At 31.7% G+C, this 21,299-nt stretch overlaps 1 protein-coding gene across 1 annotated transcript in view; it reads left to right on the top strand.

Moving 5' to 3' along the window:
* Nucleotides 1-3,920: 3,920 nt before the first annotated feature.
* The window catches only part of LOC136843688 (opioid-binding protein/cell adhesion molecule homolog), an 83,264-nt gene continuing 65,885 nt past the window's right edge, over nucleotides 3,921-21,299 (top strand). Inside the window, exon 1 of the mRNA XM_067112253.1 lies at nucleotides 3,921-4,437. The gene's annotated coding sequence lies outside the window, so the exon portion shown is untranslated. The remainder of the gene's footprint in view (nucleotides 4,438-21,299) is intronic.

The following is a 21,299-nucleotide window of genomic DNA, read 5'->3' on the forward strand; positions in this document are numbered from 1 at the left end:
CGTGTGTGTGTGTGAGTATATATATATATATATATATATATATATATATATATATATATATATATATATATATATATATATTCGTTATATTATTCCCTCTTTAACTTAGGAATCAATGGTGAAGAGCCTGAGCAGATCACTTCCACTGTTGGAAAATTTATCTCCTTCCACTACCTAGCTCTGGGATTCTCCTCCTGCGTCTGTTTTTCCTGACTCATATACTTTGTTTTAACTTCTTTTCCCTTTTTTATCTTCTTTAGACATTGGCTGGAAAAGAGGAAATAAGTTGCCCTTTCTGTCGACCCTTGGTCTTAGAACGTAACTGTCTGTTATTGTTTTTTTTTGCATTAAAAAAGAAAAAAAGAGGACAATGTTGCTTCACCACTCCGGAAACCGTATTGGAAAAGATAAGTGGTTCGCGAAATCAAAACAAAATATAGTCATGGTATTGATTTCCCATTTGGGAGAGAGGGCGAGCGAGCGAGTGGCGACATTGACCGAGCGAAAGATTTCGGATGGTGGGGGGGCGAGACAAAACAGGAACGTGACGACGATTTTCGGACGCTAATCGCCAACCATTAACGTCCATTGATTAAGCAGAAGTTGTACACAAACGTTAGCCCAAGGCGTCCTCCCTCTGTCATTGCTAATTGCTCTTCTTTGTAGAATCTCCCCTTGTTTGATTTCCTTTCGCGGAAGGTATGAAGGACTGGCTGGACGTCATTTAATGGCTTTGTACTCTCTCTCTCTCTCTCTCTCTCTCTCTCTCTCTCTCCTCCTACAAGCGAGGTTTTTGGTATTTATTATATTACGAAAGCGCGCGGAGTACTGACTGTCATTAAATGGCATTGTACTCTCTCTCTCTCTCTCTCTCTCTCTCTCTCTCTCTCTCTCTCTCTCTCTCTCTCTCTCTCTCTCCCCCCTAGGTGTCTAGATCTAAGAATTTTTACCTGAATGTTTAACATTTTGTGTTGGTATTCATAAAGCTCTGACAATCTAATATAAAAGCCATCCGTAAGAAATAATTATCACTAGGGAAAAACAATACAAAGAGGGAGGGTGTGTTAAGAAATAAAAGGAATATTACGAAGCACTGGATAATATTTCTGTAAAAGACGTCATGAGAAATTATAAGGTAAATGAGCTTATGTGACGGGTCAGGTACCTACGGCAGTATTTTGAGAAATAATGAATACAATAAGTTTGCTCCGCTTTTGACAAGGCTTCACTTTCCATTGATTTGACAACGGGAGTACCCTGGTTCATGACTGACTTTCACGACGTATAACTTGTGACTGCAGACAATAACTCTCGTCTGTTATGCACCAATTGACGAGAGACTGCCGTATATTGGTTGTAAAACTTCACGTGCAACGGAGCCTGACATGTGCATGATTCGACGTAATTTCTATATATTGGCTTCCATGCTCTCTCTCTCTCTCTCTCTCTCTCTCTCTCTCTCTCTCTCTCGTCTACACAATATTTGCCATTTTCAAACTTAATAATTTTCTTTAATCCCAAATAATTCCCTAAGCGTATTTATCTATTTTTTTTTTATAGATTTAAAAACAAATTCTTTACCCTGATATGAGTTATCTGTATCTCATGTTTATCTTTGCTTCTCGTTAATGTCAGCCAAAAAAAAAAGAGAAAAATTTAGTTTCTATCACTCGCTTTCCCAATACACCTGGAAGATTTTAAAAAGAGTCTTCCACTCCACCGCCTTCCGGGAATTCCTTTCGTCCGGGATAGAAGTGTATTTACTTCTATAACAATGCGTGCGCTCATGAGCACCAAAACTTACAACTCGCGCGTGACTCTGACTAAAGAAAAAAATATATGTATATACTTTATACATCCCGTACGTATAATAATATGTCAAAGAAACATTACGTAAAAGTAATTAAATTTAATCATTCTACGAGAGTGACATGACATTATCTAAAGGTGTAAAGACATTTTTCTTCGTTACTCATCGGCTGATTAAATAACGATCCGATAAATTAATAATCTAAGCCAGTCAAACATGTTGGTTGTAAGATCATGAACCAAAGCTGTCATAAACCCAATTCAATCCTAAACTTGATAACAAAAGTATTCACAAATTTCCTATATTCACGCGTACACACACACACATTTATATATATATATATATATATATATATATATATATATATATATATATATATATATATATATATATATATATATATATATATATATATATATATATATATATATATATATATATATATATATATATATATATATATATATATATATATATATACATACATATATATACATACATATATATATATATATATATATATATATATATATATATATATATATATATATGTGTGTGTGTGTGTGTGTGTGTGTGTGTGCGAGTGTGTATATGTATATATATATATATATATATATATATATATATATATATATATATATATATATATATATATATATATATATATATATATATATATATATATATATATATATACACACATACACACATAAACACACAAACACACACACACACACACACATATATATATATATATATATATGTGTGTGTGTGTGTGTGTGTGTGTGTGTATGCGTGTGTGTGTGAATATATGAAATTTTGTGAAAACCTTTGTTATCAGCTTCAGATTAAGTTGTTTTTAGGCAGCACTAGTTCTTGGTCGTACGACCAGCTTGTACGCAATTACGAAAGTATGCTTGATTGGCTTAGGTTATTTGGTGTGATGAGGTTTTTAAAGCACGCAAGAGGCCTGATGTCTGTTTTTCAAGTCTCTCTCTCTCTCTCTCTCTCTCTCTCTCTCTCTCTCTCTCTCTCTCTCTCTCTCTCTCTCTCTCATCCACTGTGTCTTGTACGGATTGCATACCTGTTTTATCCCATTTCGTTATCGATATTTTTTCTTATTATTTTTATTTTACCTTGTCTTCATTCCTCCCTCCTTGGCTTACTATTCGTTGAAAGTGTAAAGGTATTGAAAATTTCAATGCCTTAGAGTCATGGACATTTAAATATTGAACGTCGAACCATGCACACACACACACACACAAAAGGGAGAGAGAGAGAGAGAGAGAGAGAGAGAGAGAGAGAGAGAGAGAGAGAGAGAGAGAGAGAGATAATTGCATCAATCGTATTTCTGAAATCCACCTGTACTTTGCAGACTTAAAATGTCCCGAGATCATCCCATCCCAGGGACTTCGTCAAGGTCATGATGTCAATCACTCTTGTTGCTGTGGCGTCAGTATGCCAATATGTTCTTTAATTATTATTTTGGAAAGAGAGCAGCACGTGTATTTATCATCATTTTCATCAAGTGATCACTTTCCGGAAAGTGGTCTGACTGCTTTGAAATACAATCAATATAAAAATATAGGTAAATTTAGCTCACAAGTTCTATTTTTCAGTGAAAATTTGAGATGGGAAAAGTATGAGGTTTAACAGTAACATTGTAAAAATAATAAAATTCAAAATATCACCTCAAAGGCATGAATGATTAACGTGTATCCAGTGCGGATATCCTTCATACAGAACATTGAAGCCTATCTAAAACGTCCATGAATTCAAAGTACGATGGGGAAATAATTTGATAAGTCTACGATAATTACTCGCCATGTTTCATTACAACGACATTCCCATCTTGTAACTGTATATTCGGAAGTGGGATTAAAAAAATTCGGTTGACATCACGACAGAACTGAGAGAATACCGCCAGCTCATAATCCATAGATAGTTATGTCAAGTTTTGTGTAGCCCACTGGAAAAAGAGGCAGTATAACAGCGATTTTTACGTTAGCTTTCCGTCCATTTCACTTTAGAAAACGACCAAGGATCGGCACCGTCTCGCGAACTCTGGCAACTGCGGACCGACGTCTCTACCTGGGCAGTCAGTCGGTCCAGTCTTCAGCAGCCTCAGTGTTATGTCAGGCCTGGAAGCGTGATAGTGTTCGCCTTCGTCCCTGCTGATCTTTCGTTCTGCAGTAGTGCTACTGGAAGACAGACAGAACTGTGGATTGGTTATGCATAACCCATTCACAATGTATGAATAATGCTCTAGCACAGACGTCTATTATTAACATTACACCCAATGGATAAAACGTTGGGAAAAAAGTTTTGATGAACTTTCGTGGAAAACTCCCCCCTTTTGGGACTTGGGCAGTGTTTCAGATTGAGAAATTCATTACTTGAGGACACATTACATCTGATAATTGGACAATAGTGAAGAGACTGTAAAATATTACCTTAGTTTGATAAGGATATCTTTAAAAAATGCGAAACAACGGACAAACCAGAGCAAGTCACGCTTGGATAACGTAGTATGTCTGCAAGCAAGTCATTGAAAAGCCACTGGTGTTTGTGCCAAGTTTGCATAAAAAGACTGTTTGGACACTGAGTTGCGAAGAACGAAAAAAAAGGTAAGACAATTGTACCTACCACTGAAGTTAACTACAGTAAAAGCTCGATTGTTATTTGATTGAATTTGATCTGTTAAGAAAATATTTTTAGCGTTTGTTGTTTAGAAGGTTAGCAACGAATGTAAAGTAAAATTAATCGTAATAAATGGGTCCAGTGTTGATTACCCAAGCAAAAATAAACTTGAATGGAAGAATTTCATTCCTTTTTTAACATGAAACGTACACAATGGTAGTTATGAAAATAATCTTAATAGTAACACAAATTAATATTTACATGTGACTTAAAGGTACATAATGAGAATGCATTACATTTGCATTACAAACAAACTCACTTACATATGCATATATATATATATATATATATATATATATATATATATATATATATATATATATATATATATATATATATATATATATGTGTGTGTGTGTGTGTGTGTGTGTGTGTGTGTGTGTGTTGTTGTAGCCGATGCGTGAAAATACTTGTTCATAACAAGTTTGTTTTAGTTTAGATTCATACACATACCCAAAATAACCAGATAAACATATATGAGCTATTAATCATCTGTCTAAGAAAATTTAACTTTACATGGATGCATTCAATAAATAATTCAAAGAATAACAATAGGAGATCTATCTGTGATTCATCTAAGGCCTATAAGCAGGGGTGACAAGTAAAAATAAAATAAAAACCGTTTCTTGAGATATGACAACTCAAATAGCATTAACAATGGAGAAATATGCTAGTAAAGTCAGCAATAATGCATTACGCTGCTGACGCATCCTGTCGTGAGGAAATAAATCCTCTGAAAATAACGAAGAAGCAGATGAGATAAGTCAGCGTACAGAAAGTCTTGTAAAGAACAAGCATGAGAAGATGGAAGAAATGAAGGTGAAGATAATTATCCATAGCGTGTATCACGGGAAAAGATAATGAAGGTTTCTTGGAATATACAATCTGGATTTAAATTTCTTTTTTATAACCTGTAGAATCCTAAGAATATCTTAAATCAGCGTCGGATTTAAGATTAGGAATGTTATCATGCAATTGCGTCATCAAGGATTTCTCATCTAAGATGCTGCAATATGACGTTTTCATTTTTTTTGGACTGACGCTACATGCCTACATACATATATACACACATACACACATACATGCAAACATACATACATACATCGGTGTGCGCATAAATAAATGACGTTGTATATATATTATATAAAGTACGCTGATACTCTTTTACTGTATAATGAAACTGGACATACATACATACATACATACATACATACATACATACATACATACATACATACATACATACATACATAGGGAACCCTATCATAGCATAATATATTTCATCTGTCATAAATTGAATATTATGGATACCAAGAGAGTATCTTTTTAATCACCACATAAAATGCATTTCATTTCAGTACCTGGGAGATCTGGGAATCTATGGAATAATACATGAACCAGTTGATTACCATATCTTGTTGACCAAAAATTTCGTTATTTTTATGTTATTATGAATTAAGTACATATACGGTATCTACGCATGCATGCATACATACATACACGCGAACACACACACACACATATATATAATATATATATATATATATATATATATATATATATATATATATATATATATATATATATATACATATATATATATATATATATATATATATATATATATATATATATATATATATATATATATATATATATATATATATCTATATCTATATATATATATATATATATATATATATATATATATATATATATATATATATATACATATATACATATATTATATACAAAGTAATAAATAAATAAATAACTCTTGGATTTCCCCTTGGGTAGAACGTCTGAATACGTTCGAAACGAAACCAAGATATGCTGAACTTTTGCTATTCAGCTGACATTTCCTACAGGAATATTTGTCGAGTTCTTATCAAAGTTCCTTTTTATTAGAATAGAAATTCAGAAGTTTCATCTTCCTTCTCTTGCTTGGAAAGTTTGTGATTTATTTTTTATAACAAACGACCATTGTTTTAATGCTCATATAAATCATTTAGAAATTGATTAGTTTAATTTGTTTCGTTTTTTCTGCATTTTTAAAAATTATATTGCAACCACTTCATAAAAAAATATTCAGTTAGGTATGCCAATGTTCACTTTCTTTTCCAAAGTCCCCATATAGTAACCATTTTTATTTACCGACGAAATCAGTAATCAGATTTTCAATGACTTTCCTTTCCTGTGGACCGTCAGAATTTTTTTATTTTATTATAATTTTTCATTGCTTAAACAGTTTCAAGTCCTTTAATTTCATTTTACTCTCTCAGAAAACTGATCCTTTAATTTTTTTGATAACATGTCACTGCCCAGAAACCCTTGGTGATCTCATTTTCATAATTTATTAGCCTACACAATCAATAACCACTTCTGTTTTTCATAATTTCTGTTGTTTTGGTAATCCGAATTTCTCCTTTCTTTTTATATCCTCTTTACTCACCAAAAAATCCCCAAAAATACTATCTTCCCTCATACATTCCAGATTAAGCACTTTGGTTCGCTGGGTTGATAAGAATATTGAAATTTCCTACACCTACATTTTTTTTTATAATTATTTTTTATTCGTCAAATATACACGCGATCAGCCCTTGTTTCTTTGGATTTTTCTTAACAAGAAACCCAATGATTTTCTTACAACGGTTATATAATTTCCTAGTTCTTTATTCTATCTATACTGGCATTTCAATTTTATGTTCCAGGAAAATTCATACTATATCCTAAAGTTGTTTGAGAATGATATTTTCTTTGTCGTATTCCAGTGTCCAAAGTCCTTCTTTATATTCCTTCCAATTTCTGTCCCCCAAGAACATCCATGCTTTTTCTATTAGTGTCTGACAATTTTATGCGTTGCTTTAATAGGAGTCGCATCGTTTCCCAGATGCTGAAAAATGTAGAAGGGATCAATACGTCTTCAAAGGATTTCACGGTTCGCCTCAAGCGAATGTAATTTCACGGGACGTCTGGTATTTACTCACATTTTATAAATATTTAATTATATTGGGGAAGAACTTTGTTCCGAGCGAGGAGGCGGAATTATTTCACAGCATATGAAATTTTCCCGCAGAAGCGATCATATCAATTCTAACGCAGTGTACCTTAAGGAAATTGTATTTGGGAATACATGCGTTTCAAAATACGAGGTTTTCCATGTAATAGATCAAGTAATTCCATGAAAAGGTATTTTGTGATGAATGTTTCCTTTATTCTGAAGAGGTAATACAATATCAGACCCCACATAGTCACCATGTAGAGATTGAAGAATTTATTTGCTCCAATAAAATTTAAGAAATTTGTTCATATATATATATATATATATATATATATATATATATATATATATATATATATATATATATATATATATATATATATATATATACTGTACATATATACACACATCTATATATATATATATATATATATATATATATATATATATATATATATATATATATATATATATATATATATATATATATATATATATATATATATATATATATATATTTTATATACTGTACATATATACACACACTATATATATATATATATATATATATATATATATATATATATATATATATATATATATATATATATATATATATATATATATATATATATATATATATATATATATGTATGACAGGAGATGTTGGTGCAACCAGGCACAAAACACATCAGGTAAGGGTGACGAAGTGACGGTCGGTCATTAATAATTAAGGTCATACATTTATTATGCTGACGCGTTTCGTAACGACATTGTTACATTTTCAAAGCTAAAAGAGAGAGAAAAATACGTAAAATTTTAAAATACATGGAATATAAAATTTTTCTTTTAGACTCTCAACATATTACATACATTTACGTTAAAAGGCAAGATAATTCAGGAAAAAGCACCTGTTGGACTGAAAGTTGAAGGCTGAATGACCAGAAAAGGAGAGAGAAGCATTGAAGAAACTGGCTCAAGCCAGATACAGCTGTACTGATGAAGTGTGTGAGCTCAACTTGGGCACTGACTGCTTAATGAATAACGATCCTAAAATGAGCAGTTCATGAAAACAACTTGTCTGGCCCAAAACAGAGGAGTCAGAGTATTCGATATTGGTTTAACATATTTTAGCATGATTTCTGATGTTGGAAAATTCATGACTGGACAGTTCGCAACCATGCGATGGCTAACATCTTTATGTAAATCAGCCCTGACCCTCAGCAATCATTTAGTCGATCCCATGTCCCCAAATTGCATTTAGGGCAAGTATATTTATACACGGCTGAAGATCGCATTATAGGGCAGTCTACCTTTAAATTTAAAAAGTTACCCTTTTGTAAAGGTGTTTTTCGGAATGATAATGACCTGTAACAGGTTAAAATGTTTTTCTATTGCAGACTTAATATTTTTTTTTTTAATTTATTGTCTTGATATATGGATATATTGGCATAAAGTTTCTTCCTTGGTACTGTACTAATAACAGGAGAATCAGACAGTTTCCTGTTTACGAAATTTTTGCGGTATCTATAGAAAATATGAAATGGAAACCAGGGGTCGGTAAAATATTTATGTAAAAACGATATTTCTTTATGGTATGATTCCCATGACTAGGCTAAAGTATAAGTCCTGTGGAGGAGAGTAACAATTAAGTTTAAAAATATAAAAGCAAGCAACATCAAAATTTGAACCCAAATCTGTAAAAATCTTTTTTCTAAAACAGAAGTATCAAAACTATCTTTATGTCGAAACACTGGGACATCCAAAAAGTGTAGTTGATCATGTCTTCTCTCTCCAACGTGAATTTATTATTGGGGTGTATTTCGTTAATGTACGAGAGAAATCGATCTGCATGAAAAGCAGATTTGAAAAGAACGAAGGTATCATCGACATAACGTTTATATAAAAGAGGATTAGAACCAAGGGGGCAATTTTCCAACATGCCCTACTCCAGGGAGCACATAAAAATGTTGGAAAACGTGGGACCGAGAGGTGATCCCATTGCCATCCCATCAACCTGTTTATACAAATTACCATTAAAAATAAACGCAGTGTCCAGCACTGCTAATTGTAAACGTTTCTTAAAACAACGATCGTGGTTAAAATAGGTGTCATTGGGTTCAACAAAAATTTTATCTAAATTAATTTCAATGGTTTCCTCCATTGGGACATTCGTAAACAGTGATTCAACAGCATAACTGATCATATATAAATGTTTGGCACAAAATATATGATTTAAATTCTTCAGAATTTCTTAGTATATATTTATTGCAAGTAAACTGTTCTAATATAGGTACTAGATATTTTGCTAATTTATAGTTTATAGCATGGATATCGACAATATTGGTCTCATTGGCATTCATCTTTATGTACTTTATATATATATATATATATATATATATATATATATATATATATATATATATATATATATATATATATATATATATATACATATATATGATGAGGCTGTTGGGTCCCATACCCATATTGCCATGGCTGAAACTCTGCCAGTTACATGAATCACGTCTGAGATAAACCGCAGTACTAAATGGTATCAAAGGAACGCATTGAAGCTACAGAGGATTTGCGTGAATAATAACGGTAGACATTTTAGAACCAAAAGATAGGTCATTAGGTTGAGAATTTGAAGTCGGGTTCTATCTTAATGAGCGCGGATCTGAAAAGGAATGTGTTGTGTTTTGGAAATGGCTGATATCACAGTTAGAGATATTCCTTAGTTAAAGATAGACGTTCAGCCTTGTCATCAATTTTTATTCGGTATGCAGATTTTTTCGATTGTAAAATATTTATGGTTTACCTAATGAGGACGAAGGATTTTTACGTTTCTTTTATTTTTCTTAACTCATAGTAAGCATAAAAAAGTACTCCCTCAAGAAACATATTACTAAATGTCCCGGCATTCTAATTCTAATGTTTTGTAGCTATGTGGCCTAAACTGTGTGTGTGTGTGTGTGTGTGTGTGTGTGTGTGTGTGTGTGTGTGTGTGTGTGTGTGTAGTATGTATGGATGCATCTTTTCAAAAAAATGTTCTTAAACAACAGATAAAAGAACTACTACTACTATGCTCAACTCCGTCAGTAGTTCACACTCAGTGTACTTCACAAAGATAAAGAAAAAAAGGCTACTTAAACTCTGGGGTTATTGAGCGGTCATGCAAATAATGCACGAGTTTAAAAAGGTCACTCCAAATACCATATCGTCTTCTACAGAACTCAGCTCAAAAGCATGCAAGATTTTGAGGAAAGGGTCAGCAAAGAAGGATAAGAACTGCTGAATAACTTGAGTGAAAGTTTTTCTCATAAATGTTTATTCATTTATCCACAAATAAAAGATTATGGGGCCTTGTGAATAAAATTTCAAGCAAATGTTTATGCTTGGATTTTAAAGCATTTAATTCAGTTCCAGTGAATCAAGCAAAGCAAGTGCTTTTGCTAGTTGCAAATGGTTAGAGCAGATACTCAAGTTCAAGCAAATGTTTAGAAATTATCAGCAGTTGCTTCATTTCCAATTAATAAAAACTAGCAGTTCCTTGTGTTTCAGAGCAATTACTTAAAAACGTTTAAGGCAGCTCACGAGGTGCTTGAAACTCCAGTGAATGGGACACGATGGCAGATTTTCTACAAAATAGTAACAGGAAAACTCATCAAAATTTACATAGTGATATATATGTATATATAATATATATATATATATATATATATATATATATATATATATATATATATATATATATATATATATATATATATATATATATATATAAAGTAATCAAACTGACACGTGATTATATATATATATATATATATATATATATATATATATATATATATATATATATATATATATATATATATATATATATATAATGTATATATATATATATATATATATATATATATATATATATGAATATATATACATATATATGTATACACATGTATATAAATGTGTATATATATATATATATATATATATATATATATATATATATATATATATATATATATATATATATATATATTATATATATATATATATATATATATATATATATATATATATATGTATGTATTTATATGTATGTATATATATGTTACAGCGAATATGTGAAATCCAGGGATTCCACGAAATTCCTAGGGAATCTGTGAAATGAGCAACACGCTTAGGAACATTTGACTCCCGAAGGCTAGTGCTAAACATGGCGAAACAGTGATTCATCTACACTTTTTCGCCGCGTTTAGTACTACCCTCTGGGAGGGTTAAATGTATTTTGCCGTGTTTAGTACTAACCCCTGAGGGATCAAATGTCCCTAAGTTCATTTCATCCCCAAGGGGATAGTACTAAACATTGCGAAACAGTGACTCATCTACGCTTTTTCGCTGCGATTTGTACTACCCCCTTGGGGGGGAGGTTAAATGTATTTTGCCGTGTTTAGTACTAACCCATGAGGGATCAAATGTCCCTAAGTTCATTTCATCCCCAAGGGATAGTACTAAACATTGCGAAACATGATTCATCTACGCTTTTTCGCTGCGATTTGTACTACCCCTTGGGGGGAGGTTAAATGTATTTTGCCGTGTTTAGTACTAACCCCTGGGGGATCAAATGTCCCTAAGTTCATTTCATCCCCAAGGGGCTAGTACTAAACACGACGAGACATATTTGACCGCCCAGGGGCTAGTACTAAACACAGCCAAACAGTGTGCATGAATCACTGTTTCGCCGTGATTAGTACTAGCCCTTGGGGCTCAAATGTTCCTAAACGAATTGATCATTTCATAACATAAATTCCCTATGGATTTCGTGATATTCCAGATTTCACATATTCCCGGTATAATATATATATATATATATATATATATATATATATATATATATATATATATATATATATATATATATATATATATATATATATATATATATATATATATATATATATATATATATATATATATATATATATATATATATATATATATATATATATATATATATAATATATATATATATATATATATATATATATATATATATATATATATATATATATATATATATATATATATATATGTATATATATATACACACACACACAATAATCACACCTATACGTAATTTATATATCTCTCATTACCACATGGAAAATGGGAGACTGGTGTGAATCCTGACCGGTTTGGTGTAATATCTAAACCATTAACGAAGGAATGGGATAACGGATTAGAATAAAGTCGAAACCGGTCAGGAGTTATGCCCAGTCTTTGATTTTCCTAGTGGTAATGACGAATATTTATATATAGCATTACATGATGTATATAAATTTACGTCATGTGTCGGGTTCGCCATCCGAATGAATTGATAAAAAAGAAAAAAGTTTTGTTCGTAAACACACACGCACACACACGCATACACACATACATATATATGAATATATATATATATATATATATATATATATATATATATATATATATATATATACATATATATATATATATATATATATATATATATATATATATATATATATATATATATATATATATATATATATTAGCTGACAAACCCGCGCTACCGGGAAAACTCTGAATGACAACCAGTAAACTCTCTCTCCTCCCTAACACCCCCTCGACTCTCTCTCTCTCTCTCTCTCTCTCTCTCTCTCTCTCTCTCTCTCTCTCTCTCTCTCTCTCTCTCTCCCTCCTATTAAGGTAATTGCTTCAATTACATTGCCCAGCTTTTTTGACATTTTGTATTTTACCCCTTCTCACCCCAACTTCCTATCGGGGCTGAACTTGGACTTAAAGGGTGTCGGGAGTTTCACTGTTCATCTCAGTGACCCTGAAAACTGTGGATTAGACCCTAATATCTGTCGTTTTTGGTGCCAGTGATGTCTTACCTCGAAGTATTCTTTCCCAGATAGTACGTCATATGTATACATCAAGGCTGGTTGAAATTGTTCAATGTGTTCCAGAGTTATACTTGAACATACACACACACACACACACACACACTCACACACATACACACATCCATTTATATACATACATATACATATGGATATATATATATATATATGTGTGTATGTATATATACAGTACCTATACATACACACCCATATAATTGTATATATAAATACATATATATATTTTATATATACATATCTATTATATTACATATGTATATACTGTATATATATGTATATATGTATTATATATATATATATATATATATATATATATATATATATATATATATATATATATATATATATATATATATATATATATATGTATTATATATATATATATATATATATATATATATATATATATATATATATATATGTATATATATATATATATATATATATATATATATATATATATATATATATATATATATATAAGCATTAAGCTACAAACGTCCTTTAATGCTTGTATATGAATCACAGTGATGTGATAAAATTTTTCATATATATATATATATATATATATATATATATATATATATATATATATATATATATATATATATATATATATATATATATATATATATATATATATATATATATATCCTTTTTAGTGACCCATTCCTCAAAAAAACCTTACATCTTTTTTGGGCTGAGTTCTATAAGACATTCTGAATTTTCCAATACTGAATATTAATTAGACAACGATGTGGTATCTGGAGTGACCTTTTAAAAGTCCTGCATTATTTTCAGGACCGCTCAATGATCCTAGAGTTTAAGTAGCCCCTTTTTTTTTTTTTATCTTTGTGAAGCACATTGAGTGTGAACAACTGACGAAGTTCGGCATAGACTGGTAACTGAATTCGTAATAATTTTATCTGCGGAATTCAGGAACAGACTGTTTTACGTTGGAGCTCATTTTGTGTAAGGTAGAAAATCTGTAAATGTCAAATGATTCGGTTACTTTTCAGTTCTGGCTTAACCAGCGCTTTTGTCACAAAGTCTCGTAATTTCATTAGCTTTTATGGAACCGTCTGTTATGCAGTAGCCTCTCTCTCTCTCTCTCTCTCTCTCTCTCTCTCTCTCTCTCTCTCTCTCTCTCTCTCTCTCTCTCTCTCTCTCTCTATATATATATATATATATATATATATATATATATATATATATATATATATATATATATATATATATATATATATATATATATATATAATAATAATAATAACAATAACAATTCATCTGCAATACAATATTAAGCAGAAATATTTCAACTAATTCAACATCAAGAAAACCCACATGAAAATGTGATCTGGGTTGTATCTCTAAATTTGAATATTCTGTTTTGAATAAGACCCGATGGTAATTAAGATCTTTTCTTTTCAACTTGATATTAGACTTGATACGAAAAGCACCCAGCTGTTAAATGACTCAGTAAAATTTCAAGCTATGAGTTGTTTTAAAACTTTGAAAATCATTTATAGACCCGTTCATTGCAAAGACTACAGGTATATGAGGATAGCTTCAGTAGTCAACAACCTTAAAGACTGCCAGTGCTAATCGTGTCCTTTTTGAGATATCTAATTCTGATGTACAGGCTAAATGTAGAGAGGCTGAATCGTTACTGTCATTCATTGCAAATATCTGTTAAAGAGGTCTGAAGTTTAGATTTTCCTACATTGCATATCATGTTGTTTATGAGTTAGCGGAATGAAAATGGCTCTCAAAGCAATATCTACATTTTAAGGGAATTGTTTTCCAAGTCAATGAATTAATTCAAGATTAAAGTCCCCTACGACAAAAATCATGCAATAAACAGTAATATCTAGAGACAATATACTTTATTAGTTTACTTTTATATCCTTAGCTTGTAATGACATAGACATTAAGCGCACCTTTACTGAATTGTAACTTTGAGCAATATTTGCTTTTCTGATATGTATGGTGATATCCTATCTGTTAAATGTTTCGCTGGTATAAAGTTGTACAATGTTTATCGCAATATGAGTGAACTTGAATAATGAAAGCAACCCTTAAGATTAGGGACCTTTTTAGTACTTATCTTGATACATCAGAATTTTAGATTCCTGAGCTTATAGATAAGTGAGGAGGAAATTCATCTTGTAAACATAACTTTGTTATTTACGGCAACCGTCCTATGTTTAAAAAATTACATAAAATGTTCCTGAACTAGGAAAAATACATAAAATACCTTTCATCTTTTCTAAAAAAATTATCGTTTCATTTCGTGAACAGGAAAATTTAGTATAGGTAATTCAACAACTTTAACCGCAAGCATGACTGAATTCAATAAAATAAGAAGAGTAAAGTTTCGTTGACAATTTTAAAATTACCCCCCCAAAAATGTTAATGTAATTCGGTCTCAATACAGAAGAATAATTTCCGTAAGTTTCCTAAACATAGCTTCCTTAACATCAAAGGATATGGATATAAGTTCCTTTGACATTTAGGAATGATCAGAACCCTTTTAAAACTTGACATGTTTCTAGGATAACTCTTGAACTAGCATGATGCTCTGTTCCGAATGTGGAACAGACGGGAATTGATGAATTAAAATGCCACGAAATATTTTGTCGTGATGTATGATTATTTATCTTTTATCCAACTGCATGAGGGTATTTTATTTTCAATGGCATTACTGAATTCCGTCAGTCATTAATAATACAGAGGGTACTGGGTATGTTCTGTCTTCGCCGTCTGTCATTGAAAGTGATCAGATTATATTGCCATTCTGAATTATTATTTTTTCGGTTTACAGTTACTCGATATCAGCGTGTTTACTAACCAAAATATCCTTTATATATCTTGAATAAGATCCTATTACATGTCATAGTTCATTTGTATTTGAATAGCTGCCTCTGGGACTATGGGTAACAGCCAAACTTATTTTGGTTTGGCTGTTACCCATAGTCCCAGAGGCAGCTATTCAAATACAAATGAACTATGCCATATACTAGGATCTTATTCAAGATATATAGAGGATATTTTCTCATATTACAGTCATTCATTCAAAATCAAAACAATGTGCTCTCACATTAAAATATCAAGTAATAAAAATGCTAAGAATATTTTGTCTTGTTAAAGGAGGATATATTAATTTTTATCTTGCTTTCTAAAAATAATATGGGTTTCTGTTCTTAAGTGATGCGCAGATGGTAAAGTAAATGCTTCAGTTAGCAGAGAAGATTTTTTAACATTCTTAAGGTGCAAGCACTCACTATTTAGTTACTAACATTTTGAAACTGAATTATTCACGCTGGAATTTTTAGTTTTGTTTTCAGATTTTACACATTAAGAGCCTGTAACTCTGTCAGAGAAATTTTTAACAGTTAAATCAATATTAGGGTTACATTCAATACAGTTACAACACCTTCTCTCGAAACTATTACCAGAGAAATAAAAGTGAAATGAAGATATTAAAACCTCATTTGTTACTGACCTCCTTGCCATTTTATGTATTGAACAGACTCCTGACTTTAATCATTCATTTGATTCTATAAATGACTATTTTTTCGCATCATTGACCAACGAGTTTCCATTGATTAGTAGTGATACGGATTCGCTCCAGCTATTTCAGTGACGTCCCGTTCTCTGTTAACGATTATTTATTATGCATTCAAAGACCCTAGGGAAATGAGTAAAATAGTCCTTAGGGAATATCGTGCAGTTTCTTTAGATTTGTTATTTCATGCTGGCATTCAACGTCATTTTGTGGATTATTTTTATGATGTTTTTTGAGGATTTCAATATTTTGAACAACGTTCTGTTGTCAGAACGCACACACACATTCGCACACAAACATGCGCATATATATATATATATATATATATATATATATATATATATATATATATATATATATATATATATATATATACACACTCAAATTTATTGCGCGTTACCTAATGAAATACCATCCTAAAATTTACGCCAGGGAGTCAACTCTTCCTCTAAATGACGAGTCATTCTTGACGTGTAAACAGAATCTATGTAACGTAATTTATTAAGTATACAGAAATAAAGTATGCCATTGGAATTTATTCGATATTGCATGAACACAATATGACAAAGCATCCTTCTCACTGAAACCTTGTTTGAGAAACAAAGCATAACATGCAAATGGCATATCTATCAATCAAATATACTATAAAAAAAACTATGTATATCAGCTACTCATTACAATAAAAAATGGTAATTGATCATTTAAAAAAATACTTGGATTGCACCTAACCTTTCCAGGAACAAAACTCATGCAGCAAGTACCTTAAAAAATTGTGGGGGATGGGCGAGAATCGGGAATCTAACCATAAATGAAATTATATATATGGCTACTGGTCACTGCAAGGGGAAAAACCCGATGCTCTTTACGTAACCATCGCAAGGTAAAGAAGTCTCTGGTATATAACTGTTATAAAGAACAGATATATCTGGATGTTTAACCTTCATAAAAAATGAACCATATCTAACATTTAACAAATTCAAGAAAAGAGACATACCTGAGGACTACCCGGTACGAGAAGAAGACATAATTTGTATCTAATCTTTCGAATAAAAGTCATATCTGGCGATTCGTCATGAATATTTGGACTCACTTGTTGGATCCTTCTTTTTTCTTTTTTTCTTTTTTGATTTTGTGACGAAGTTAGGTGACTTTACATTAAAATAGGCTGAAGGTATTTGAGAGAGAGAGAGAGAGAGAGAGAGAGAGAGAGAGAGAGAGAGAGAGAGAGAGAGAGAGAGAGCGGCCGACAATTTTGAAGTGCAAATAAGACATTAGAGTGGGACCACGAGATGAAGGGAAAGGGAATGATAAAAAAAAAAAAAAAAAACTGGAGAGAAGGAATCAAAGCGAAGAACATAACCTAATTAGCCAGGCATATGAAGTTTGGCACTTGAATTTCTCTGGTTCACAGAGATGCGTTCCCTCTCATGTCTTAAAAAAACGAGGAGATTAAAAAGTAGTCCTTTCGTCAGATATCGTAAAATGAATATGTTTTTCTATTTCAGGTCTCTTTTTCCATATAAAATAAGTCATACAGAGGCAGTGTCAGCTAGGTATAAGAAAAAAAGGGTCCTGGGGTAGGAGGGGTGGGGTGGGGTTGTCTAGCAACCTCGCTACTAAAAGATGTTGAGGTACTGTAAATATATATATATATATATATATATATATATATATATATATATATATATATATATATATATATATATATATAAAAGTTTTTCAGCACTCAAACAACTGTAGTTGCCGTAAAAATGTATCTACTTAACTCGGTGAATACAAGTTAATTTTCTTTAGCTTCCCTGTAATCATCGAAATTGACGAGAAATGACATTCATATTTTAAGAGCAGTGTTTATGTTTTTCAAGATATTTCAAACAGTTCTTTAATGCCTTTTCTTTACATTTACTAACTAGCTCACCTATATGCATTTATTTGCCTTTCTTTTAATTTCAATTCCATAATCGTCTTCTGTGAATAAATATTCATTTCATCTAGACATTTAATGTCTGTAGACGGATGCTAAGTACTTAATATTTAAAGTTTCTATTAGATAAGTGTAAGGACAATATAGACACCCTAAAGCACCTCATTATGACCCATAGTCTCCCTTCCAAAACCTCAATCAGCCACCGGCCTTGTAAGCTCAGGGCTATAAACGCCTGGGGCTGAAAGTTAAATTTCCTGCCCGAAATTGTATAGCTCTAGTTTAATTGTTCTTCAAGTTCTCGAGTCCAGTACTGTGACGTAAACTGTTAATTAAAGGGATCTCTGCTCCAGGTTTCATTGTGGGAAGGTAGCCAAATATAGCTGATAAAGTAATATCACAGTTATGTAATGGCCTTTAGAGAGAGAGAGAGAGAGAGAGAGAGAGAGAGAGAGAGAGAGAGAGAGAGAGAGAGAGAGAGAGAGAGAGGTTAGACTGCATTTATTATCGCATATACGTCTAAACCTTTAGGTCCTATTGATCAAGAATGCCGTTTTAGGCTATGCTTAGCAATCTTAGAAAGAAACATGAACGTTTAGAAAATTAGTTCTGGTTGTCTCTTAACTATGTTTAGACAACACTACGTTGGAAGCGCGTCTAAGCATTCAAGCCGAATCCTGATATAGGTAATATAGCAAAGCAAATAATTCTTAGATTATCGTCTTTCTTCTAAACATTTAGGTCCTAATGAACGCATGTAGCTAAGGCTAAACTTTAGAGAGCCTTATTTAGATTATTATTTACATTTAGCCTTTCTGCATTATTGAGCATACGGATAACTATTAAAATCTAACGTTATGTAGTTCCAGTGACGCTTAAAAAGAAAAAGAGCACATACAATAAATCAACGAAGTCTTTGGAAATAATCTTATGACTCTTCGCATGTTCCAGAGTACTCAAAGACCAGTGGTATTTCGAAAATGTTTCATCCCGACGGAAGCTGCCCAAATGGCAGTGAATTTAAAATGCACCTAGAAAATCCTGGCATTTGGAAATGCTGCGTTTTCGTTTCGCTGAAAGAGGCTTATGATTCCAGTATCTTTGTTGTTTTCCCCAAAAATTTTCATTGAAGTTTTTCTTACTTATTGCTTCGGATAACATTTTTTGCAATGTATTGTCTACCTTTTGTTATTATTATTTTATCTTTAATTAATGTTACCTTCCCTTCCTGTTCTTCACCGTTTGGATGATAGTTAACAAAACATATCTATTTGTGCGGGAATTTCCGTGTTTGCAAACTTACTACCTTTCTTTATCTTTCTTATATTATTTTGCATCTCATATTGCTTAATGCTTCTCGTTTTTTTTTTAGCCAAAAAAGACCCTTAGGGTTGACATTCCATAGACATCTAAAAGAGATATGATCTTTATTCCTGTATGTTAGACATTTCAAAACAGTTTCCACACCCACCAGATCCTATCCTGTGTTCGATTAGGGAACGGAATCCAATATCTTTGATTTAAGCCAGTGATGATTACCGCAAAGTCACGTAAAGATCCATGCGCTTGGATGCGTATAAGGATTTGAATCCCTATGTTGAATCACTTATACAAGAGAGGCAAAAGCAGAGGCATGAATGTTTCATGTGCTTCAGATTTGTTCTTCTTAATTTATTAATTTATTGTCCTTATTTGCGAATAGCATTTGTGCGCGTGAACTAATTCCGAAACACAAAATTAAGGACAGCAAGCAACGATACGATGTAATGCATGCGAGAAATAACAAGAATTCAGCAGCGGAAAAGTCAACACGTCTCTTGTGGTGAGGTGGGGTTGATGTCCCCATTCCCTGTTGTTGACCTCAATGGAAGTTGGTATCCGTTTGTTAGTGAGTTAGCTATTGCGAACCACCAATCTTGCAAATGAGAGGCGAGAGTTGTACAACTCATCCACGTAACTGTATATATAAGTTGGTACCCGTTTATTAGTGAGTTAGCTATTGCGAACCACCAACCTTGCAAATGAGAGGCGAGAGTTGTACAACTCATCCACGTAACTATATATATATATATATATATATATATATATATATATATATATATATATATATATATATATATATATATATATATATATATATATATACACACACACACACACACACACACACACACACACACATATATATATATATATATATATATATATATATATATATATATATATATGTGTGTGTGTGTGTGTGTGTGTGTGTGTGTGTGTGTGTGTGTGTGTGTGTGTGTGTGGGTGTGGAGACGGTACCGCGCGCGCATGTATGCGTTTGCTTGTATGTATGGAAATTAGCC

The sequence above is a fragment of the Macrobrachium rosenbergii genome, chromosome 12, assembly GCF_040412425.1.
Source record: "Macrobrachium rosenbergii isolate ZJJX-2024 chromosome 12, ASM4041242v1, whole genome shotgun sequence".
Lineage (NCBI taxonomy): Eukaryota > Metazoa > Arthropoda > Malacostraca > Decapoda > Palaemonidae > Macrobrachium > Macrobrachium rosenbergii.